Source organism: Schistocerca gregaria, chromosome 11, assembly GCF_023897955.1.
Source record: "Schistocerca gregaria isolate iqSchGreg1 chromosome 11, iqSchGreg1.2, whole genome shotgun sequence".
Taxonomy (NCBI): Eukaryota; Metazoa; Arthropoda; class Insecta; order Orthoptera; family Acrididae; genus Schistocerca; species Schistocerca gregaria.
Genome location: NC_064930.1, coordinates 14,990,631 through 15,016,209, shown reverse-complemented (window position 1 = coordinate 15,016,209; position 25,579 = coordinate 14,990,631). Strand labels below are relative to the sequence as shown.

At 39.6% G+C, this 25,579-nt stretch overlaps 1 protein-coding gene across 1 annotated transcript in view; it reads left to right on the top strand.

Moving 5' to 3' along the window:
* LOC126295394 (uncharacterized) overlaps positions 1 to 25,579 on the top strand; it is a 766,077-nt gene that overhangs the window by 381,918 nt on the left and 358,580 nt on the right. The window lies entirely within an intron of this gene.

Sequence of the window (25,579 nt, the reverse complement as noted above, 5' to 3'; positions counted from 1 at the left end):
GGAATCCGAAATGACAGGACACAATCTTGCAAATACTGTAGATTCAGGTTTTGCGTCCTCGCCGTTTTCTCCAATAAGTCAAGACACATTTTCTGCTTTTCAGACTGATAATATTGCCGGTTCAAATCCATTGCCGAATAGCACTGAGGAATATGTTTCAGACACCAATGCATTGTTATTACAAAAGCTTCAAAAGTTAGATACAATGGAACAAAATCTTCAAAAGTTAGACACAATGGAACAAAATCCTCAAAAGTTAGACACAGTGGAACAAAATCAGAGACAGACACAGCAAAAGCTTCAAAAGTTAGACACAATGGAACAAAATCAGAGACAAACACAGCAAAAGCTTCAAAAGTTGGACACCACACTTGAACAAACACGTGGACATTTAACTACTGAGTTACGTAACATTGAATAGAAATGTCAAAAAGTCTGTAATGACGTAAAAACACAGATTTGTAAGCATTTTTAACTATTTTTTTCGCTGCATGAAAATCCATTACAGAATCACGAAGCAGCCATAAAAGAACTGCAAACTATTGTTCATGAAAACCATGAGACCTTGCAAGCTAAAATTGACTCAGTTGCATCTACCGATTCGGTTACGCAACTTGCAAAAACTCAAGAAAACTTATACCGTAGATACTCTGAAAATTGGTTCAGAAAGACACACGGAGGAAATTAGTTAATTATCAGAGAAAGTAGTTGAACTTTCGCTTCAGCTAAATAATTTATCTACGAATTTAGATGATAATCTGAATGACAGGAAACCGGTAGTCTTCAATAACATAGAAGAGTGCGAACAAATTAGGAAATTCAAACAAAATCAGAATCAAATTAATACGCAACACCAAAGAGAAATCCGGGAAGTACAAGATCAGCTGACACAGGTAATACAAGTATTGTGTATTTCAGAGGACATTCGCGCTCCAATACGGGCAGAGGGACATAAAAATACGGAAAAGCCACAAAATAAAAACACAGGGCACTTCGGAAATTATGAAAGAAATTGGCAAGGTACACAGAATTTTGAGATGGAACCGCCGAAACGACGTAACAATGACCGACATGCGACTCGCCGACATGATGATTTTGACTATAAGCTGTTCATTACTACACGTAAATTCAAAACATTTAAGAATTCTGGCAACGACATTCATCCACAAGCGTGGCTTCATCAATTCTCTCATTGTTTTCCTCCCAACTGGTCATTAGAACACAGAATAGAATTTATGTCTGGCTACTTAGAGAATGAACCAGCTGTAAGAATGCGATCGGTCATTCACGATTGCCACACTGAATTTATGTCTGGCTACTTAGAGAATGAACCAGCTGTAAGAATGCGATCGGTCATTCACGATTGCCACAGTGAAGGAGAATTTTACCATGCCTTCCTCTCATCATATTGGTCTCAAGTCACACAAAACCGAGTAAAACATAGCATCATAATGATAAAACATTTCGAACAATCTGAATTTTCCAGTCTTGTGAAATATTTTGAAGACATGTTGGACAAGAATCAGTACCTGTCAAACCAATATAGCCCCTCAGTACTCATCCGCATTTGCTTAATCAAATTACCTGTACATTTACGACATACTATTTTGGCAGGATGTTGCAAAGACGACATTGAAGCTTTTCAGGGACTGTTAGAAGAATGAAAATTGATACTGACAATCGCAGAACGCGAAAACAGGAACACAACAATTACAGGTCACATCCGTCGCAATTCCGCGATGAAAGAAATAATAACCGGACACGACAATGCTATTCTCGCAACACAAATCATGACCAAAACAGACACCACCCGTATGACAACCGTTGGCATAGTAGTAATAATTACAGGGAAAGATCACCTCTCCGCGGTTATGACTATCACAGAGACAATAAGAGAAACAGACAAGATGGGAAGCAAAATAAATATTATCAGGGGAGACAGAATAACTTTAGACGCAACGGTCCAGCCGCAGTTACGATTCAGGGAGAAATTCTCCACCACGTGACCTACAAGAAAGAAACTATGGAGTCTACCGACATGACGACAGCCGATATGATCGTAACGACAGACCTGAATTGCATCAGAACTGGCGGGATTCAAACAGAGCAGGGCCCTCTCGACAAGGTGAATTTGTAGAAGTTAGGTCGCCTAATCCCAATAACGACGCGCGCCAACAAAGAGACAGACAATGACTCGCACCGCAGGCAGCCGCGTGAGCCGGCTGGCTCAGAGAAAAATAACATAGACGCTAACCTTGAGAAAATTTTTTAGCTTTCCTTACCGACTTATACCACATGATAATTGCATTGAAGTTTAAATTCTGTCCACAAGGAAGAGTAAAGGTTTACACCCCATTTCACATGTAAAACCGTTTATTGAAAGATAATCTGCTTTTTAACTTAGTCTTTGCCATGTAACTTTTCACTTTACATTACTAGTATGCTTTGTCAGACTTAGAATCTGTTAGCATGCAACAATGTTTGAAGTTAAAAAATCCAGTCAAGAATCTAGGGAACTTATTTAAACAGAAATTACGAATGCATTGTTATTCTGAACAGACGACACAGTGTTATTGTGTGTGTACATTCTTACTTGCTAGTTGCACGATTACGTAACGACTATATGGCTCACATACTTACAACATTTTAACAGTACTGCTAATGAGATTTTACTGCAACATTTTGGTTTACTTGAAAATACATTATGGATTTAAAGTGCTTTCTGAGAGATACCAGATGACACAGTAGTTAGTTTATGTGACAGCTACACGATTTTATAACGACGCTACTAATGTGTGACAATTTACAAATTTACTTTTGCAGTGTTTCTGTTTTATATCTGTACAGTTTTTCTGAATTATCCTGGAAAAGAAAACATGTTATAGTAGTAACTTTTGTGGTATAGCTACAATGCGACAGCCTTTTCCGTAACACAACAATACGTTACAGCACAGTACTTTCTTGGTCACGGTAAGGTACGTAATAACTACGATATCTATACGCAAAGCGTTTCACTTTCGTTTATGATGAGCCAAGTACACTGACTTTAGCAGAACTTTGCTTACAGATGACGATGACTACGACACTTCCACAGAATTATCTTACAGCAAGACACACATTTAGCGCTACAGGACACACATTCGAGTGATTAATTTTGTACTTAAACCATTTATTTTTCAAGATTTTTGAATTGCAAAGGAAGTTTCTCATGATACATTCCATTCCATTGCTGTAATCTGTCACACCTGAGGATATAATTACATTAATCCTCAGGAGGGTACACGCCTACTTTGTGTACCATGTGTGTGGCAAACACAAGGAGCCCTAGCTAATATGGAATTTGCTTATACAACTTTATACATCGGTACTACATTTCTCTAAGACATAAATTACACAGCTATCTCATCATTTAACTGGGAGAGACAAACTTTTATTTTACTACATCAGTGACAGATGTTTACGTAATTACACTGTTGGATAACTTCACACGTATGAAACTGTATTTAGTCTGTACTGTGTGAACTGTTCATATTTTTTCGGAGCCATTGTGATACTATGAGAGCTTTGAATGATGTATTTGGTATGGGATCATGATTTTTAAAGTATGTTTGAGGTAGATGACACTATCGAAATAAGCAGGGATTTTTTTTAAAGTTATTATTGCAGAAACCTACGACAATTTTGAGATTTGACTGAGGTTTTATGATGTTATTATTACTGCTGAGGTATGTTTAAGCTGATGCTATATGAGTTATTTGGTTATGCTACATATCTGTTATGATGAAATATTGAAGAAGTGTCGACGAATATGTGTATGTCTAATAAGGCAAGAAATAATGAGTAGTGGTTAGGGACTCTGACTTGTGAGAAAGGATGTTGGAAACCAAGAATCATACTTTAAAAGTTATGAAATGTGTGTAAGTGCGTGAATGTTCAATGCCGACGAAAATTTTTTGGACATTGTTATATCTACAGGATTTTGTTTCTACACATTTGTAACGCTAATTCTCGAACTGTGAAATTTTTATATGACATTCTCACTGCTCTCATAAATATTTCGGTAAGAAAGCTAAGTGACCACCTTCACGTAATGCGTCGTGGGCACCCAGCTACGCGACAGTCACTGGAAAAAAAGCCATTTGTGTGTACCTTTCAGAGGCACAGGTAGAGAAAAAAGAAAGGAGGCCATTATCTTCGCTATTGACAGTTCTGTGAAGAAAGCATCGCAAATACGACACGCTCAAACTTGATAACATATGATTGTACCGTGGAGCTCTTAATTTATGATATTTACTAAAATGCCTAATGAAATGATGAAAACATTTTTACATTTATTGTCTTTCTGGTTGAAAGATTGCTCATTTCGTTTAATACATAGTTTCTAGCTGTACTGCGGCAATAGTTAAAATAAAATTTAGTCGATGTACTATTATAAATATTTTCTGTCTACAGATCCAGTAAATAATAATTTTGAGATATACTTCCAAAAAATGAGGGAGCACAAAAAGACATTTCCCCATTTTCTTTTCAAGTACTTGGTAATTTATTTTGTAGAATAAGTTGTGGTGCACCACTTTAATTACATAGACATTAAGATGTGAATATACATCTCCCTTATCTGCATTGTTGTCTTTAGTGTACTATTTTTTTTTCTTGAGCTTTGTCATGTTTAGATATTAGTTATTGCATTTGCTACTGCTGTTTGCCAGGCATAGTGCTACTAAATTTCACTTTGTATTACTCTGTTAGGCCAGTTTTACTACTGATTTATTTTTCTTGTTGCTGCACATTGGCTCATATTAGTTGTAATAATGCAGTTGATCTGTTAATTTAGATTTACTGTTGCTTGCTTTGCCAATTTGCATTTTTTGTCATTGCTGTTTGCATTAATTGTTTTGTGGTGCTGCATTGCCTCATCCCTTAGTTTAGCATTTGAGCTCAGTAGATTTAAGTTAGCTTAAGAGAGGTAGACTGTTTAAGAGAATGAGTTGCGATGAATTGGAAGAAATACATTGAGAAGTTTTACGAAAAAAGTACAGAAAGCAGGTATAGATAGAACTTTTTGAAATAATAAAGAACGAAGGGATATCTCCAAGAAGTAAAGAAAGTTTTGTTTGCAAGATACTGCAGTAAAACAAACCCTGTCCTTTCCCTTTATGTTATTCCGCTATGTGTTTGTGTACCCTTGTATATTTGTGTTCTTCCTGTCTTTATGTGTTTATATGATAAGAGATATGTTGTAGAATTTTTCCAATAACATGTTATTTACTTTGCAAAGATGTTTACACATTATTTATTAAGTTTGATGTTTCATAAGTTATTCTGATCTTTTACGTGTTTACTTATGACATAATTCCTGTAACACTGATGTATATGTTTATTTCTATTCTTTTATAAAGCCTGTTTTCCTACAAATATTATCTGTATTGTTATGTTCTTTAATGATATATTTTGTACATTTGTTACTGTATTCCCATGTTATAAAATTGTAATTGACACCAGTTCATCAAATTAAGTAACTTGTAAGCATTAATTTCACTGCACATATTTCTGTTGGTCTTAGTATACGGACAATATGTGAGAAGTAGGGACTGATAGTGTTTGCACGTGTGTTAATAATTCAGCAAGGGACTGGATAACAGCATTGCTGGTTCTAAGGACATTTCAAAAAAAAATTTGTGAGTGCACTAGTGGTGGTTTATGTACTTGCTATATTCTCCGCAAGACTCTTCGATGGTGATTGTGCACCTGCACAGTCTCAAGAGATGGCTGCTGGGCGTCTCTACAAGGACTACAGTGGGTCTGCATCTTTGATGGCCCATCAATACCATTATTTCTACAAGGACTACAGTGGGTCTGCATCTCTGGTTGCCCACCAATACTGTAATCTCTAACAAGACTGCAGTGGTCTGCTCTATGATGACCTACCTACCAATATTCTTCAAAACTTCGACTGACTCTGCTGTGGGTTTACTCTGTTGTGGCCCATGACCTGTCTGCATGTCAAGAGTCAGCACTGTCTTTCCATTGGAAGGACAAGACTACATCATCAAGACTGCATGGAAATCCACTACTTCCGTGTGCATTTTCTTTCACTACTCAGACTTTGAGAAAAAAAAACACTGCAATTTTACTGTGTTGAATGACCAGCACTGTCTTTATGGACTGTGAGAAAATTTTAGCTTTTGACCAACATTCTATCAATAAGTGTGTGCATTTAATTTCTTTGTTATTGTAATTATGAAAATTTTTCAATTCTGTATTGGCCGCTGCCCAAAACAATTTGTAAATTTTTTGTGGGGAGCATGGGGGCTATGTAAGTAGGCTATTTCGGTTTTTATACTGCTAATGCCACTTAGCGCTCTGTATAAAAATCACTGACTGTGCTGTGTGCAGTCTGTGGCTGTGGTGTGCTGTGCTGTGTGCATTGTTGTTGTCCATTGTAGTGTTGGGCAGATGGCTGTTAGCAATGCATAGCGTTGCACAGTTGGAGGTAAGCCACTAGCAGTGGTGGATGTGGGGAGAGAAATGCCGGAGTTTTGAAATTTGTAAGACTATTAGTCATGAAGTGCTATATATATTATGACTTTTGAACACTAGTAAGGTAAACACATTGTTTGTTCTCTATCAAAATCTTTCATTTGCTAACTATGCCTATTAGTAGTTAGTGCCTTTCGTAGTTTGAATCTTTTATTTAGCTGGCAATAGTGGCGCTCGCTGTATTGCAGTAGATCTAGTAATGAAGATTTTTGGTGAAGTAAGTGATATGTGAAAGGTATGGGTTAATGTTAGTCAGAGCCATTCTTTTGTAGGGATTTTTGAAAGTCAGATTGCGTTGCGCTAAAAATATAGTGTGTCAGTTTAAGAACAGTCATGTATAATTTTTCTAACGGGACGTTTTACCATATGGGTCAATATTTCTGCTTTACCATCTGAAGATTTTTCAGCCCTCATTTAACTTTACGACTCGATATCTCTATATGAAGAAAATGTACCTTTGCTACTATTGAAAGAAGTCCTTTACTTGCAGACATATGATTATATGAACTTTTTTCTTTAGCCTTACTTGTAGAACAACATATTAAAATATTTGCATATCTTTGTGAATCACCCTGTATAGAACAGGGACATCATAAAGCTGTTTATTTTTGAGTTGACACACACAACATGACCTCGCCACATTACTGCCGCGCTACAGCTCTTTGATCAGTGTAGCTGGGAGCAGTGATAAAGATAAAAGAGGCGACACGAAATGTACCGAAAGGAAGCAGGATGCCGAAGCTCAAATTAACACAGACACTCCTTGCTGCTGCAAACTTTCGTAATCTGGCAGGCGTTGTAAGTGTCCGACAAACGAAAGTTAATCAATAGTTGCCATATTTTAAAATAAGCGACATTAAACCCACTACAAAAAAAGATAATTGGGTGGTTTGGGGGGGAGGGCGGAAATTTGGACCCCCTCCCCTTAATTAATGTCTCTGGATTCCTTATTTATCTCAAAACGCGGTTATAAGTAAATTTTCTCTTGATTTTTTGTCATTTGAACTTCCTTGAACGTGGTGAACCACTGTGTTCTCCATTCTTTGGACTGTCGTTTGGTCTCTGGCGTTAAGTGTGTGTCCGTGATTAACCCACGGTGATGAGACGATTACAGGGAAATTGGATCAAAATGGACTGTGAAGCAACCACTCGTCTACACATTTGGCCTACACTCAGACATCTGGGAACCACTAGGCTGAGAACTTCATGTCTCTCGAAAGAAATGACACGATCTCGGGATGTGCCGAGGGTCTCTGCTGCGTTTTTAGCAGTTATCCTCTGATCGTGCAGTTTCCAGAACTTCGAGGACTCTCTTCACTTTTAGTGCTAAAATGCCCTACTTTACATGCAGCAACCCAGTTCTTAATAGCTGAGTAGGGAGCGCAGTTACCATGCAGTGTACCAAAGATATCATCATAAACTTTTGTGGCTATGTGCCCTTTTAAAATAGAGGGACTTTAGCACTGTTTTCTTCCGTCATATTCCCTTTAAACCTGCGCATAACATTAAAAAGCGATATTGCTACCAAATTACTATTACATACAGAGTCCGCAAGAAAAATGTATACACACTTTAAGAAACAAAAAGTATTAGTTACTTATTTATTTTACATTCTAAAGGTGGCAGCGGTAAACGACAGGGAGCGAAAGCCTATTTTCAATATGTACAGAAACCAGGTGTCAGTTATAACAGTCGAGGGACATGAAAGTGAAGCAGTGGTTGGGAAGGGATGAGACAGGGTTGTAGCCTCTCCCCGATGTTATTCAATCTGTATAAAATCCATGGAGAAGAAATAAAATCTATGAGGTTCACCAATGACATTGCAATTGTGTCAGAGACAGCAAAGGACTTGGAACAGCAGTTGAACGGAATGGACAGTGTCTTGAAAGAAGGATGTAAGATGAAAATCAACAAAAGCAAAACGAGGATAATGGAATGTAGTCGAATTAAGTCGGGTGATGCTGAGGGGATCAGATTGGGAAGTGAGACACTTAAAGTAGTAAAGGAGTTTTGCTATTTGGGGAGCAAAATAACTGATGATGGTCGAAGTAGAGAGGATATAAAATGTAGACTGGCAATCGTAAGGAAAGCGTTTCTGAAGAAGAGAAATTTGTTGACATCGAGTATAGATTTAAGAGTCAGGAAGTCGTTTCTGAAAGTATTTGCATGGAGTTTATCCATGTATAGAAGTGAAACATGGACGATAAACAGTTTGGACAAGAAGAGAATAGAAGCTTTCGAAATGTGGTTAATGCTGAAGATTAGATGGATAGATCACATAACTAATGTGGAGCTACTGCATAGAATTAGGGAGGAGTTTGTGGCACAACTTGACAAGAAGAAGGGACCAGTTGGTAAGACATGTTCTGAGGCATCAAGGGATCACAAATTTAGCATTGTAGGGCAGCGTGGAGCGTAAAAATCCTAGAGGGACACGAAGCGATGAATACGCTAAGTAGATTCAGAAGGATGTAGGCTGCAGTAGGTACTGGGAGATGAAGAAGCTTGCACAATGGAGTAGCATGCAGAGCTGCATCAAACCAGTCTCAGGACTGAAGACTACAACAACAACTACAATTGATCACATGTGTGGTAGAATCTTCAGATTAGCACATGGTTACTTCAAATGTTCAAAATGCTCACCGTTGCCGGCTACACACATGACAGAACGACGAGGAGTCGCTGCAACTACGTCAGTCAGCGTTACAGCGGAGATCGCAGCACATCTCGCTGTAATCTCCTTGCGAAGTTCCTCCAGCGTGCGTGGCTTACGTCTATAGACATCTTCCACAGTTCCCTACAAGTAATAGTCCATAGGTGTGAGATCTGGCGACCGTGGACGGAACTCAATGGGCCCATTTTGTCTGATGCTTTGCCCCGGAAAATCGTCATCCGAGAAAGCTCGCACGGCTGGGTGGTAGTGTGGTGGCGCCCCGTCCTGTTGGCAGAAGACCTCTACAGCTCCATAAAGCACGCGTATACCTGGTGAAACTGATGTATGTAACATTTCCAGGTACACTGCTCCAGTGACAGTAGCATCATAGAAGGAGGGTCCTGCTAAGCCCCTAGATGATGGTATACACCACACATGAACCTCTGGTAGACTGACCGCTTTGTCCACATAAACATGCGGACTTCATGGCGCAAAGTGTACACTGTTATGCCGATTCAAGGTTCAAATTAAGTTTAAATTGTGCCTCGTCACTGCACACTACCTTCGTCACAAATCGTTCGTTATCAGTTACCATTTGCTGATAGCATTGGCAAATTTGTTTTTGTGATCAGTAACCGCGTGCAGTAATCGTGGAATATAAACTTTCCACTTTGCAGCTTTCAGAATTCTTCGTACAAATGTACTGCTAACTCCCACTTCACATGCACATTGTGTAGCAAACTTTGGTGGAAAATTAACGATTCCTACGCGAGAGCAGACGGAGCAGTACTTGTAGCTGTACGCTGTCTTCCGGATCTTCCTTTATGAATATCACACATCGATCCATGCAATTCAAACTAATCAATGATGCGCTGAAGTGTAATGTGCTGCGAATACATAGAAAGATCCTGTATAATTTAGCTACAATATAGCAGGTCAGCAACTGGAAGCAGTTAACTTCATGAATTATCCGGCAGTAGGCAGTCGGAGTGATTTAAAACGGGATGACCATATAACATTATTCGTCGGTAAGGCAGGTGCCAGACTGAGATTCATTGGAACAATCCTAATGAAAACAAAGGAAGTAGGTTACAGTACACTTGTTCACCCACTGTTTGAATACTGCTCACCCGTGTGGTATCAGTACCAGATAGGGTAGAGAAGATAGACTCGAGTGGAAGAATCTGGAAGAGATATGCTCAGTAGCTCGGTACGGGCTTTTGTTGAAGTTTCGAGAACATTCCTTCACCGAGGAGTCAAACAGTGTATTGCTCCCTCCTACCTATATCTCGCGAATAGACCATGAGGATAAAATAAGAGAGATTAGAGCCCACGCAAAGGCATACTATCAACCTTTCTTTCCACGAACAATACGAGACTGGAATAGAAGGGAGCCGATAGGGGTACTCAAGGTGCCCTCCGCCACGCACCGTCAGGTGGCTTGAAAGAATGGATGTAGATGTATATGTAGAATTGTTAGGCAAGTTGGCGGTTCTGTTGCAAACTCCCGCCTCCACAGACGTTGCACTTCAACGGCATTACCAAACTTTACAAACCACTTCACAACACATTTTCGTTGCTCGAATATCGAGCCATCTTGTTTTCTCAATACCGAGATCGAAATGCTAACATCTGTTGAGCCAAAGACCATACTACGAGACACTCATAACTCAGTGCGAACAACTAAATGGTTCACATGGCTCTGAGCACTATAGGACTTACGTTCTGAGGTCATCAGTCACCTGCAACTTAGAACTTGAAACGTCCCCTTTAAACAATTAATGAATTACTGTGCTTAAACTGACACAGAATATTTTTAGCGCAACGCAATCTGACTTTCAAAAATCCCTACAAAAGAATCGTCCTGACTAATATTAACCTATACGTTCCACAAATCACTTACCTCACAAAAATCTTGGTTACTCGAACTACTGCAATACAGCGAGCGCCATTACTGCCAGCTAAATAAAAGATTCAAACTACGGAAGGCACTAACTACTGATAGGTATAGTTAGCAAATGAAAGATTTGAATAGAAAACAAACAATGTATTTACCTTAGTAGTCATAATATATATATCAGTTCATGACATCCATTCTTACAAATTTCAAAACTCCGCCATCTCTCTCCCCACGTCCACCACTGCTGGCGATTCACCTCCAACTGCGCAACGCTACGCGCCGCTAACAGCCAACTGCCCAACACTACAATGGCAGACAACAATCCAAACTACCCACAGACTGCGCACAGAACAGCCAGTGATTTTTCATAGAGAGCGCTACGTGGCGTTACCAATAAGAAAACCTAAACAGTTTACTTACATAGCCCCCATGCTCCCCACAAAAAAAAAAAAAGTTACAAATTGTTTTGGGCAGTGGCCAATACAGATTTGAAAATTTTTTTCATAATTACAATAACAAAGAAATGAAAAGCACACACTTATCGATACAATGTTGGTCAAAAGCTAAAATTTTCTCACAGTCCATAAAGATTTCCTGATCATTCATCAAAGTAAAATTGCAGTGTTTTTCTCAAAGTCTGAGTAGTGAAAGAAAATGCACACGGAAATAGTGGATTTCCATGCAGTCTTGAAGAATTAGTGTTGTTCTTCCAACGGAAAGACAGCGCTGGCTCTTGACATGCAGACAGGTAATGGGCCACACCAGAGCAAACCCACAGCAGAGTCAGTCAAAGTTATAAAGAATATTGGTAGGTAGATCATCACAGAACAGATCCACTGTAGTCCTGGTAGAGATTATGGTATTGCTGGGCCACCACAGTTGCAGACCCACTGCAGTCCTTGTAGAAATAATGGTGTTGGTTAGTCATAAAAGGTGTAGACCCACTGTAGTCCTTGTAGAGATGGCTAGAAGCCATCTTTTGCGACTGTGCAGATGCACAATCATCATTGAAGAGTCATGCAGAAAATATCACAAGTCCTTGAACCACCTCTTGTGTACTCACAAAGTTTTTTTCTAATTGTTCTTAGAACAAGCAATGCTGTTAACCAGTCCCTTGCTGAATTAGTAACACACGTGCAAACACTATCAGTCCCTACTTCTCACATATTGTCCATATACTATGACCAACCGAAATGTATGCAGTGAAATGTAACTTACAAGTAACTTACTTTGATGAACTGGTGTCAATACAATTATAAATTTAAAACATAAAAATACAATTACAAAGGCACAAAATACATAATTGAAGAACATAACAGTACAGCTAACATTTGTAGTAAAACAGGCTTTACAAAAGAATAGAAATAAAAATCAGTGTTACTGGAATTATGACATAAGTAAATACATAAAAGATCAGAATAATTATTGAAACATTAACTTCACACATGAGCATTAGAACAAAACAGAATAAATAATGTGTAAGCATCTTTACCAAGTAAATAACATGTTATTATTGCAAATTATATTTGAGGATAACAGTATTCCTCATCATACTGAATGTGGCTTAGTATTAGAAGAGAAAAAGTTCTATGAAACAGTACACAGAGACAGGAAGGAAACAAATACACAAGGGTACACAAACACATAGTGGGATAACACAAAAGGAAAGGACAGGGTTTGTTTTCAGGGTAACATTTGGTACTGCAGGCCAACCCAAAACTTCATTCCATAGATCGTCCCTCTTATTTCAACATTTGCTCCAGCCAAAAAAAAAAATCCTATCCAAGCATGCTTTCTGTATTCTGTTCACATCCCCTTTCAAAAATAGTTTTTCTCCACTGTACACTACTTTTTTTGGTGAAACCGTTTTCTTATAGCTTCTCAATGCTTTTCTTCCAATTCATCATAGTTAGTTTCTTATATAGTCTACCCCCTCTTAAGCTAACTTAAACCTACTGAGCTCAGATGATAAACTAAGGGACGACACAATGCAGCAGCACAAAACAATTAACACAAACAGCAATGACAAAAAATGCAAATTGACAAAAAAGCAGCAATATAGGACTTAGAAAACAAATGCAACATTACAACTAATATGAAGCAATGAACAGCAACAAGGAAAATAAATCAGTAGTAAAACTAGCTTAGCAGAGTAATACAAAGTGAAATTTAGTAGCACTATGCCTGGCAAACAGCAGCAGCAAATGCAGTAACTTAAATCTAAACATGACATAGCTCAAGCAGAAAAAATATTACAGTAGAAACAACGCTGCAGATAAGGGAAATGTCTATTCACATCTTCATGTCTATATAATTAAAGTGGTGCACCACAACTTATTCTATGAAATAAATTACCAAGTCCTTGAAAAGAAAAATATGTATGCAGTTACTGTTACTAGTCCCTTCTTACTGTTCTTTCCTTTCCAAGTGCTCCTTTTTTTTTTTTGAAGAATGTGGATCATAAAATTCTTATTTAACAGATCTGTTGACAGAAATTTTTCACATTAGCAAATGCATTTAATTTTATTTTATAAAACCAATGCTGTAACACAGCTGGAAAACAGATATCAAATGAAATAAGCAATTATGCAAAGTAAAGAATAAAAACATCATTCAATAGCTATGTGGCATTTCATAAGTCAGTAGAAGTTCTCTCAAGTCCCGTAGAAAGACACTTGTCATAATCAGGTCTGCAGATGTAAGAATGCTTCCAAGTAATGAGCGTGTCGTATTTGCGAGGATAATGGCCTCTTTTTTTTCACCTGTGCCTCTGAAAGGCACACACTAACGGCTTGTTTCCAGGTGGCTGTCGCCCAGCTGGGTGCCCAAGACGCATTACGTGAAGGTGGTCACTTAACTTTCTTACCGAAATATTTACGACACCAGTTTCCACTACAGTGGCAGACTCATATAAAAAATTTCACAGGTCAAGAATTTGCATTACACATCTGTAGAAACAAAATCCTATAAATATAACAGTGTCCAAAACATTTTCGCCGGCATTGTGATAAATTCACGCATTTTCACACATTTCATAACTCTTAAAGTACGATTCTTGGTTACCAACATCCTTTTTCACAAACCAGAGTCCCTAACCACTACACATTATTCCTTGTCTTATTACACATACACATATTCGTCGACACTTCTTCAATATTTCATCATAATAGATACGTAGCATAACCGAATAACTCATATAGCATCAGCTTAAACATACCTCAGCAGTAATAATAACATCATAACACCTCAGTCAAATCTCGAAAATGTCATAGCTTTCTGCAATAATTTCAAAACCTAAAAAAAATTCTCTGCTCATCTCAAAAGTGTCATCTACCTCAAACGTACTTTAAAAAATCATGATCTCATACCAAATATGTCATTCGAAGCTCTCATAGTATCACAATGGTTCCGAAAAAATATGAACAGTTAACAAAGTACAGACAAAATACTATTTCGTAAGTGTGAAGTTATCCAACTGTGTAATTACGTAAACATGTGTCACTGATGTAGTAAAATAAATCTTTGTCCCTCCCAGTTAAATGATCAGATAGCTGTGTAATTAATGTGTTAGAGAAATATGGTACCGATGTGTAAAGTTGTACAAGCAAATATCATATTAGCTAGGGCTCATTGTGTTTGCCACACACATGGTACACAAAGTAAGCGTGTACCCCCTGAGGATTAATGTAATTATATCCTCAGGTGTTACAGATTACAGCAATGGAATAAAATGTATCAGGTTAAACCTTTGTATCATTGTAATTCAAAAATCTTTAAAAATAAAGGTTTTCAGTACAAAATTAATCACTCAAATACGTGTGCTGTAGCGCTAAACTGTGCGGCTTGTTGTAATATAATCTCTGTGGAAGCGTCGTAGTTATCGTCCTCCGAAAGCTAAGTTCTGCAGAAGTCAATGTACTTACCTCATGATAAACAAAAGTGAAATGCTTTGCGTATAGATATCTTAGATATTACGATTATTGCCGCGATGAAAAAAGTACTGTGCTGTAACGTACTGTTGTGCTACGGGAAAGGCTGTCTCCTTGTAGCTATACCACAAAAGTTATCACTAAAACATGTTTTACTTTCCAGAGGAATTCAGAAAAACTGTGCAGATACAAAACAGAAACACCGCAAAAGCAACATTGTAAATTGTCACTCATTAGTAGCGTCGTGATAAAATCGTGTAGCTGTCACATAAACTAACCACTGTGTCATGTGGTATCTCATAGAAAGTACTTTAAATCCAAAATGTATTTTCAAGTAAACCAAAATGTTGCATTAAAATCTCATTAGCAGTACTGGTACATGTTCTAAGTTTATGAGCCTTATAGTCGTTACGTAGTTGTGCAACTAACAAGCAAGAATGTACACACACAATAACACTGTGTCCTCTGTTCACTATAACAATGCATTCGTAATTACTTGTCTAAGTTCCCTAGGTTCTTGACTGGATAGTTAACTTTAAACATTGTTGCATGTTAACAGTTTCTCAGCGTGACAAAGCGTACTAGAAATGTGAAGTGAAATGTTTTATGGCAAAGGCAAATTTAAAAAGCAGATTAACTTTCAATAAATGGTTTTACATGTGAAATGGGGTGTAAACCGTTACTCTTCCTAGTAAGCAGAGTTTCAACGTCAACGCAGTTATCATGTGGTATACGTCGGATTCTGTAAGGTCTATTGTAAACTAGAAAGAATTTGTGACTCAAGTGTTTCTTCTTATGTGACAATGAATGAGCTTTAATGAGATTGCTGTTGCCGACCGATCGATCGATAATGGATCCCAGTTCACTACTTGTTTCACTGTTTACACCATTATTTGCCGCCCGCTCCATTTCCCTATGCACAATTACCAAATTACTACTTCGAATGTCTGTTAATTCACTACACAGTGGTGCTGATAAGCTACGCTCGTCGTCACTATTATTTCTCAGTTTACTTGGGAGCCAAGTGTTATGTTTTTCACACGCCATTATTGTCACAATATTTCACACGATAACACAGAAAAGCACAATTTGAAGAGCAAAAATAAGAGAACACATTAACATAGCACTGAAAATAATATCTAGTTGTCTGCAAGCGCAGCTGCAAAATACTTGGCGCAAATCTACACGCATGCCACAATTGTTTTACTGTACAACAATGAAAGACTGCAGCTACAAAAGCGATTCTCTCTACAATTATGCTCTAGCAATAAACAATAGCTACACTAATTACACAAACTACAAGAAAAAAATCAGAAGATTCCAGTGAGGTGTCCTCAGCTAAGGGTCGACATATGAAACGTCCCCTTATAAAAATTATACATGACTGTGCTTAAACTGACACACAATATTTTTAGCGCAACGCAATCTGACTTTCAAAAATCCCTACTTAAAAACTACTTAAACCTAACTAACGTAAAGACATCACACACATCCATGCCCGAGGCAGGATTCGAACCTGTGACAGTAGCGGTAGCGCAGTGCCACACTGAAGCACCTAGAACCGCTCGGCCACACTGGCCGCCTTCGAACGACAATATCAATATCTCGATAGAGACTGACAAAGAGAGTATATGTTTTTCTGGCGGAGTCTGTATAATGTAAAGAACAATGTCTAACGCCAAAACATCAGATTTAATCTATGTCAGTTTTAACTAGGACAAGCTAAGGACTTATCAGAACCCCACTGTATCAGCAGATAAGGAGAGAGACGTGCAGTGAAGTTTGGGAGGAGCAACAGGTTGAGTACACACAGGAAGAGGTAGAGGCGGCAGCTGGTGGGCTGTGATGGTGTTGGAGTGAGTTGGCGCCCCACCGCTCACAGCTCTAGTGGGAGGGGGCCGGGCAGGTCTGCGGCTAATGGCGGCGTGAATAAAACAGCGCGGCCGCGAATAGGCTGCCCCAGTGGTGCCCGATGATGCCCCACAGATTCGGCACTTGCCTGTTCCCACACAGGGCGTCTAATAATGCGTCCTCATCTCCAGCCACACTCAACTGAAAAGAACCGTAAAACGCAAAGTGGAGGCTACTTTAACCTAAAGTACCTAGCAGGATTTACTGCCATTCCATTGCCATAAGAAGCGCTAGCAGAATGACCAGTGAAATGCCTCTCTACAAGCTGATACTAGCTTTATCTCCTGTGGAGCAGTGAGGTGTAGAGTGTTGAAGTACGTTCGTAGATTCCATCTGCAGTAACCAGTCTTCGTTTTAAGCAGGCTTTTCCTTGATAGTTATCTTCCGTCTTCTGTCTGCAGGGGTTATCTGTTTGGGTTCTGGAGAACTGTGGGAACACACAAGGCAAAATTGACAACTAGGAGATAAACAAGACAGTAGTTACGAGTTGAGGGAAATGGAATGGAAGCGGTGGTTAAGAGTGGTGTAAGGCAGTGTTGTAGAGAATCTCCTATGTTATTGATACTAAACACTGAGCAATTCAAGGAGTACAAACAGAAACTTTGATGTTTGCAGATGAAATCATGATTCTCTCAGAGACAGCAAAGGACTTGGAACAGACTTTGAACAGAATGGGTAGTGCCTTTAAAATCACTTACAAGATAAACATGAACCAAAATAAAACAAGGGTAATGGAATGCAGTCAAAATAAATCAGGTGAAGGTAATAAAATTTGTAGTGAATGCGTTTTGCTGTTTTGCCAGCAAACTAATTGATGACAAACTTACTAGAGACCGATAGCTAATAAAAAAAGCAATTCATTAACATCTAACGAAATATCAGTGTTAGGAAGTCTTTCCTAACAGTACTCTACTAGTGTGTAGCCTTGTATGGGAATGACTTGCAACCTAAGTCATCGATTATTCATTGGGTGTATTCCAGTGACTTGTTTTCCTACACAGTTTTTACCCTCCACAGCTCTCTCTATCACCGTGGAAGTCCTTCTCTGATGTCTTAACAGTTGTTCTACCATACTATCCCACCTTCTTGTCATTTTTTTCCATATTCCCCTCCCCTCGTCGATTTTGCAGAGAACCTCCACATTCGTATCTTACCAGTCTTCCTAATCTTCCAAATTCTTATGCAGCACCATATCTCAAATGCTTCGATTCTCTTCGTTTTCAGTTTTCGCACAGTCCATGTTTCACTGCTATACAAAGCTGTTCTCCTGACCGACATTCTCAGAAACGTATTCCTCAAACTAAGGAGTGTGTCTGACACTGACAGACTTTCCTTGAGCAGGAATACCCTCTTCGACATCGATAGTCTGTTTCTTATTTTCCCCTTACCCCAGCCAACAGTGGGTATTTCGCTGCCTATGTACCAGAATTTCTTAGCTTTAACTACTTCCTGATCAGCAATCATGATGTTAAGTTTCCCGCTGTTTTCATTTATGCAGTTTCTCATTACTTTCGTCTTTCTTCGATTTACTGTCAATCTATTCTGCACCCATTCGACTGTTCATTCCATTCATCAGATCGTGTAACTCCACTTTCACTGAGGATAGTAATTTCATCAGCGAACTTTAGTACCCTTTCGCCCTGAATTTAATCCCACTGCTGAAACTTTCTTTTATGTCCGTAATTGCTTCATCGATGTGTAGATTGAACAGTAGGGGCGAAAGACTACATCCCTCTCTTACACTGTTTTAATCTGAGAGCTTTGTTCCTGGTGTTCCACTCTTATTGTTCCAAATGGCTCAAAAGGCTCTGAGCACCATGGGGCTCAACGTGTGAGGTCATCAGTCTCCTGGAACTTGAACTACTTACACCTAACTAACCTAACGACATCACACATATCCATTCAAGATTCGAACCTGAGACCGTAGCACCAGCACGGTTCCGGACTGAAACGCCTCGAAACGCTCGGCCACCACGACCGGCTCTTATTGTTCCCTCTTGGTTCTTATATATATTGTATATCACCTATCTTCCGCTATTTTTTCAGATTTCCGAACATCGTGCACCATTTTCCACTATCGAACGTTATTTACAGGTCGATAAATCGTATGAAGTTGTCATTTTTCTTTAGTTGTGCCTGTGTTATCAGCTTCGGAATTGCCTCTCTGGTGCTTTTACCATTACTGAAGCCAGACTAATGGTCACTACACTTTCTCTGTTTTCTTTTCTATTCTCCTTGTCAGCAACTTAGATGCATGAGCTGTTACGCTGATTGTGCAATAGTTTCGCACTTACAAGATATTGCAATCTTAGGAATTTTGTTGATGTCGTTTTCCTGAAGAAGATGGTACTTCGCCTGAGTCATACGTTCTACACATCAACGTAGAAAGAATTTTTGTAGCCACTTTCCCAATGATTTAATAATTCTGATTGATTATTTTTATCCCTTCTGCCTTATTCAATCTTAAGGCTTCCTAAACTTTCTTAAATTCTGATTCTAATACTGGATCCGCTATCTCTGCTGAATCGGCTACTGTTTCTTCGTCTCTCACTTCGTCAGACAAGTCTTCCCCATCGCAGAGGCCTTCAATATACTGTTACCATTTGTATACTCTCTCCTTTGCGTTTAACAGTGGAAACTCCATTGCACAAACTATAACAGGGCAGTGAATTCACGGAGCTGCCATTTATACTCAGGTGGTTCATGTGAAAGGGTTCACAAAGTGGCTATGTCCAGAAGTTGGCAATTAAGTCTTCGACCGCGGAACGGTAGTTGGAGCTAGACGCATGGCACATTCCATTTCGTAAATCGTTGGGGAATTCAGTATTCCGAGATCTACAGTGTCGAGAAAGTGCCGAGAATACTAAATTTCAGGAGTTACACCACGCACGGCGCAGTGGCCTAGGCCATCACTTAACGACCGAGAGCAGCGGCGTTCGCGAAGGAGTGTCGGTGCTGACAGAAAAGTAACACTATGTGAAATAGCGGCAGAAATCAATGTCAGGCGTAGGATGAACGTAATCGTTAGGACAGAGCAGTGAAATCGGGCGTTGATGGGCGATGCCCGCAGCCAATCTCCTACAGCGCGTCAAAAATGGTTCAAATGGCTCTGAGCACTAAGGGATTTCTTAGGTCATCATGGGGCTTAGCGCCGTTTAACGATCCTGTCTTGGAGGCGGTTAAGCGTGAGATGTGTCTCAGAGCTGGAGAGTGACAGATGGTGACGCGAGACTGGACGCGCACGTAGTTTATGTATCAGCCGATAGAGGACAGTACTGGACAGGGGGACTGTGATTTTAGTTTCGATTGTGCCCGCTAGAGTGCACTAAAGTAATAGAATGTTTTTCATAAACTGTTTTAGTATTTTCATCAAGTGTTATTTCTTTTTGTGTACGTAATATGTTATAAATGAGTTTTAGCAGTATGAATGATGCGTGAGTGTGGTTTAAGATTAATATGAAGATAATTGTTTAACTTGTTATGTAGTAGGATTTAGTGTGGGAACATTTCGAAGAAGTATGGATATGGACAAATGGGATTTTTGTAGAATAGTTTTGTAAAGTAAGTTTATGGTAAAGAGAAAGTTAATTCAGGTATAAATAACAATAGTAAATAACTTTATGCATAAGCAAACTTCAGCATATTAGATTATTACGTCAGTAAAAAGTGCAGTCGTTAGGTTTATCATTTTGCGATTGGTTATTGATGAAAAACGCGAACTGACGCGGCAGAATGTTGTTTTGCTATTGGCTGTTGAGTAAACTGACCAATGGTAAAGCAATATTCTTCGCGCGCTGGTAAAGAAGAATTATGGAATTCTAGAGAAGAGTCGGACCCTAGCCATGAAACAGTTCGGACGTGTGTAGTAGTAGTTCCGATGGAAACGGTATGTTGCCCGATCTAGCAGTATTTCATACATCAACAGTGTGCTAAAGTGACAGCACAATTATTGCGATGGGCGTGTAGAAATTTCGTAATTTTTAAGTGAATTTTGTGACGAGAAAAGACATATATTCGACGTGGCGTATTGAGCAGGTCGGTGACTAAAAACTGTGACTCCATTTGGTACCGACAGACTTAATATTTGACGAGCATTCTCAATCAAAGACAATCAGTATTTTCGTAGCTATTACGTTTTCGGGAAATGCAGCACCATAAAGTTGCTAACGTGAGTGAAAGGGATTGTGAGTGACTGTGTTAACGCTAGCACGGGCTTGGCAGTTCACCTAAGTTTCAGAATATATTACTTGAGGACAAAATTTCCAACCTTTCATTTCTTGTGAAACTTTCTCCCGAAACGTAAATTAGTGACTTAAATTGCAGCCTAGTTCACGTCGAAGTACAGCAGGTTTCACTCGGCTTCCCTACTGATGATCTGCTGAGACAATGCTCACAGGTAGGTGCAGATCCGTCGTAAAGGTTCGGAAAAGAGCCGCGCCAACGAAGTCAGACCCCTAGAGCTTAGAACTATTTAAACCTAACTAACCTAAGAACATCACACACACCCATGCCCGAGGCAGGATTCGAACCTGTGACCGTAGCGGTGGCGCGGTTCCAGACTGAAGCGCGTAGAACCGCTCGGCCACTGCGGCCGGCTACAGCGCGCCTCCTGGGCTCGTGATTATATGGGTTGGACCCAAGACGATTGAAAGACCGTGGCCTGATCTGACGAGTCCCCACTTCAGTTGTTGGGGGCTGAGGGAATTCGAGACCCCGCGGAGTTAAGCAGCCAGGCTGGCAGCAAGGCAGTACGCAAGCTTGTAATGCGTCCGTAGTGGGGTGGACTGTTGACATGGGTCCTCTGGTCCACCTAAACCGATCACTGTCAGGAAATGGTTATGCTCTGCTGCTTGCAGACCATTTGCAACAAAGAACGTTGAAATTTATATTGACGACAATGCGCCACGTCATCACGTCACAATTGTTCGCGATTTGTTTGAAGAACATTCTGGACAAGTCGATTGAATGGTAGGGCCACCCAGACTGCCCGACATAAGTCGCATCGAAAATTTGTGGGACATAGTCCAGAGGTCAGTTGGTGTACACAGTCATGCACTGGCAACACCTTGCATATGTAGACGGCTATCGAGGCAACAGGGTTCAATATTTCCTGAACTATTAAAGCACTCGGTAGTAAAGCTGCTTTATAAAAAGGGAGAAAGAGATAATGCTGACAATTTTAGACCTGTTGCTATACCTTGCGAGTACACTAAAGTTATTGAAGAGGTTGTGTACATAAGGCTAATTGTTCATTTTATATCACACAATTTGTTATCTAATGTACAGTTCGGCTTACAAACTGAAAAATCTATATTTTGTTTTCTCTGCGAGGTACTGGATGAGTTAAACAAAAAGTTTCGAATGCTAGGCATATTTTTTTGATTAACTAAGGCGTTAGATTGTTTTGATCACAAAATATAGCTCCAGAAGTTGGACCATTATGGAATACGTGGAATAGGTCGTAATTGGTTCACCTCTTGCTTTAGCAACAGGCATCAAAACGTAATTGTTCAGAATGTTGAGAATGGCTGTGATGTCGGGTGTGAGTGGGATCAGTGTTGGCGTCATTCCAGTACTTATTTATATAAATTATGTGCCCTCTGGTATTACAGGTAACTCTCAAGTATTTCTGCTTGCTGATGACACAAGCTTGGTAGTAAAGGATGGTGTGTGCAACATTAGCCCAGTTTCAAATAGTGCAGTTTATGACCTAAGTTCATGGCTTGTGGATAATAAACCAACGCTAATTCAGAGTAAGACTCAGTTTCTACAGTTTCTAACACAGAATTCAACAAAAGCTGACGTTTTAATTTCACAGAACGGGCATATGATTAGTGAAATTTATAGGTGTTAAGACAGCTGTTGTGGAAAGCCACGTTCAGGATCTTGTTCAAAGACAATGCTGCCATTTTTACTATTCCAATAGTATCTGAAGTAAGTGATCGTTCGGCACGAAAATTAGTCTACTTTGCTTATTTTCATTTGCTTATGTCGTATGGTATTAGATTTTGGGGTAACTCTTCCCATTCTGAAAGGATATTTTTGGCTCGGCTCGGGCAATAAGTAATGTAACCTCTTGTCGAAACCTGTTCACTAGTCTTGGTATTTTGCCATTGACCAATGAATATATACATTCTTTACTGTCCTTTCTCGTTAACAATATCAGCTTATTTCCAAGAATAAGCAGCTCTCACTATGTTAATACTTGGCAGAAATCCAACCTACATTTAGATCGGACGTCCTTGCAGAAAGGGGTATGGTACACTGCTGGATCCATTTTCAGTAAGCCATCACAAGAATTCAAAAATCTTTGCAGTAATCCACACGCTTTCAAATCAAAACTGAAAAATTTCCTCATGGGTGATTCCTTCTATTCTGTTGAGCAGTTACTTGAAAAATTATGCTGAATCTAATATTGTGTTGTTGACTGCATTTACTTAAACTTCTGGATTAATTTTTTTCGAGTTCATAAACATTTTATTGTTATTTGTTATTACTTGGTAACTTTATGTACTGATACGTCCCGTGACGTAGAAGATTTGCTCCTCCGTTTGTTCCTGCGGAACTTGATGTGTAAATAAATAAATAGACAAATAACAGTGAAAAGTCCCCTTTGGAAAATTATGAATTACTGTGCTGATAATCTTCTTCGTTATTTGATACAAAGACTGCTGAGTAAAACTGAGCGTAGTCAGACAGTTCTCTCTTTACTTATTTTGATCATCAGTAAACTGGCACACAATATTATTTTAGCGCAACGCAATCTGACTTAAAATAATCCCTACAAAAGAATGGCCCTGACTAACGATAACGTATAACTTTCATGAATCACTCACATCAAAAAAATCTTCCTTACTCGAACTATTGTAAAACAACGAGCGCCAATACTGGCAGCTAAATAAAAGATTGTAACTACTGAAGGCACTGACTACTGATAGGCATAGTTAGCAAATAAAAGATTTTGACAGAGAACAAACAATGTATTTACCATAATAATCTTCAAAAGTCATCAGGTGATCAAAAAGTCAGTACAAATTTGAAAACTGAATAAATCACTGAATAATATAGATAGACAGGTACAAATTGACACATCCTTGGAATGACGTGGGTAGAACCAAAATAATATAAAAGTTACAAAAATGTCCGACAGATGGCGCTTCATCTGATCATAATAGCAATAATTAGCCTAAAAAAAACACAAAGCAAAGATAATATTCTTTACAGGAAATACTCAATATGTCCACCATCATTCTTCAACAATAGCTGTTGTAGAGGAATGATGTTGTGAACAGCACTGTAGAGCATGTCCAGAGTTATGGGGAGGCATTGGCGTCGAATGTTGTCTTTCAGCATCCCTAGAGATGTCGGTCGATCACAATGCGCTTGCGACTTCAAGTAACCCCAAAGCCAAAAATCGCACGGACTGAGGTCTGGAGACCTGGGAGGCCAAGCATGACGAAAGTGCCGGCTGAGCACATGATCATCACCAAACGACGCGAGCAAGAGATCGTTCCGTGCCATCTGTCGGACATTTTGTGAACTTTGTTTTCTTTGGTTCCTATAAAACTCCATGTCATTCCAAGCATGTGTGTCAATTTTTACCTTTGTCTACATTATTCCGTGGTTTACTAAGTTTTCAAATTTATACTGACTGTTTGATCATCTCCTATATATCAATCCATGACCTCCATCTTTAATAATTTCCTTCCATGTCCAGATCGTCCGCTTATAGCAACCTCTCAAAACTCTGCCATCTCTCTCCCCACATCCACCATTGCTGGCGCCTCACCTCCAACTGCCCAACGCTACGCGCTGTTCACATCCAGCTGCCCAACACTACACAAGCCAATATTCCAACAATGAGTCCAACCAGCCACAGACTGCACACAGCACAGTGAGTGATTTTCATACAGAGCGTTACGTGGCGTCACCAACATAAAAACCTAAACAGCCTACTTACAACAGGTCTTCCAGCGACATGTTGAGTACATGCCACATCGAGCCGCTGCAACATGCTCGACCATACGAGGTCCAACACGATATCACGACGTGTCCCGCGGTAGCGTGTGGGTAGGAGTCTAATTGGAGTCTAATTGGAGAAAAGCAGATTGTATTGGACAACTTGACCAAGGAAAGGGATCGGTTAACAAAACACATCCTGAGAGGTCAGATTGGTGGTGGAGCGAAGTGTGGGGCCTAACAACCGTAGAGGGAAACCAAAAAGTGAATACAGTGAGCAGGATCAGTGGATGCGGACCGCAGTACCTGCGCAGATGTGAAGAGGTGGCGCCGCGTGGACACGTGCGTCAGACCAGACCGGTCTCCGTGCTGAAGGCCGCAGCAACGCCGGCGACAACAAGGCCGGCTTTTCAGTCTCCGCCGTGCTTCGACAGAATCCCGAGCTCCCTTCGCTGGGTGTCGAAAGGGGCTGGACTCCAGCCGCACTTTGCCCCACCCTTTATTGCTTCAAGGTCTCGTTAAACGACAAAGGACTCGCACAACGACTTGAAGCCGAAAGCTAGCTCTGTGTTAAAGAGTGATAAGCAAAACCAGGATAAAACTATTCTATTTGGAGAGCAAAATAACTCATAATGGTCGAAGTAGAGAGGATATAAAAAGTTGAATGGCAATGGCAAGGAAAGTGTT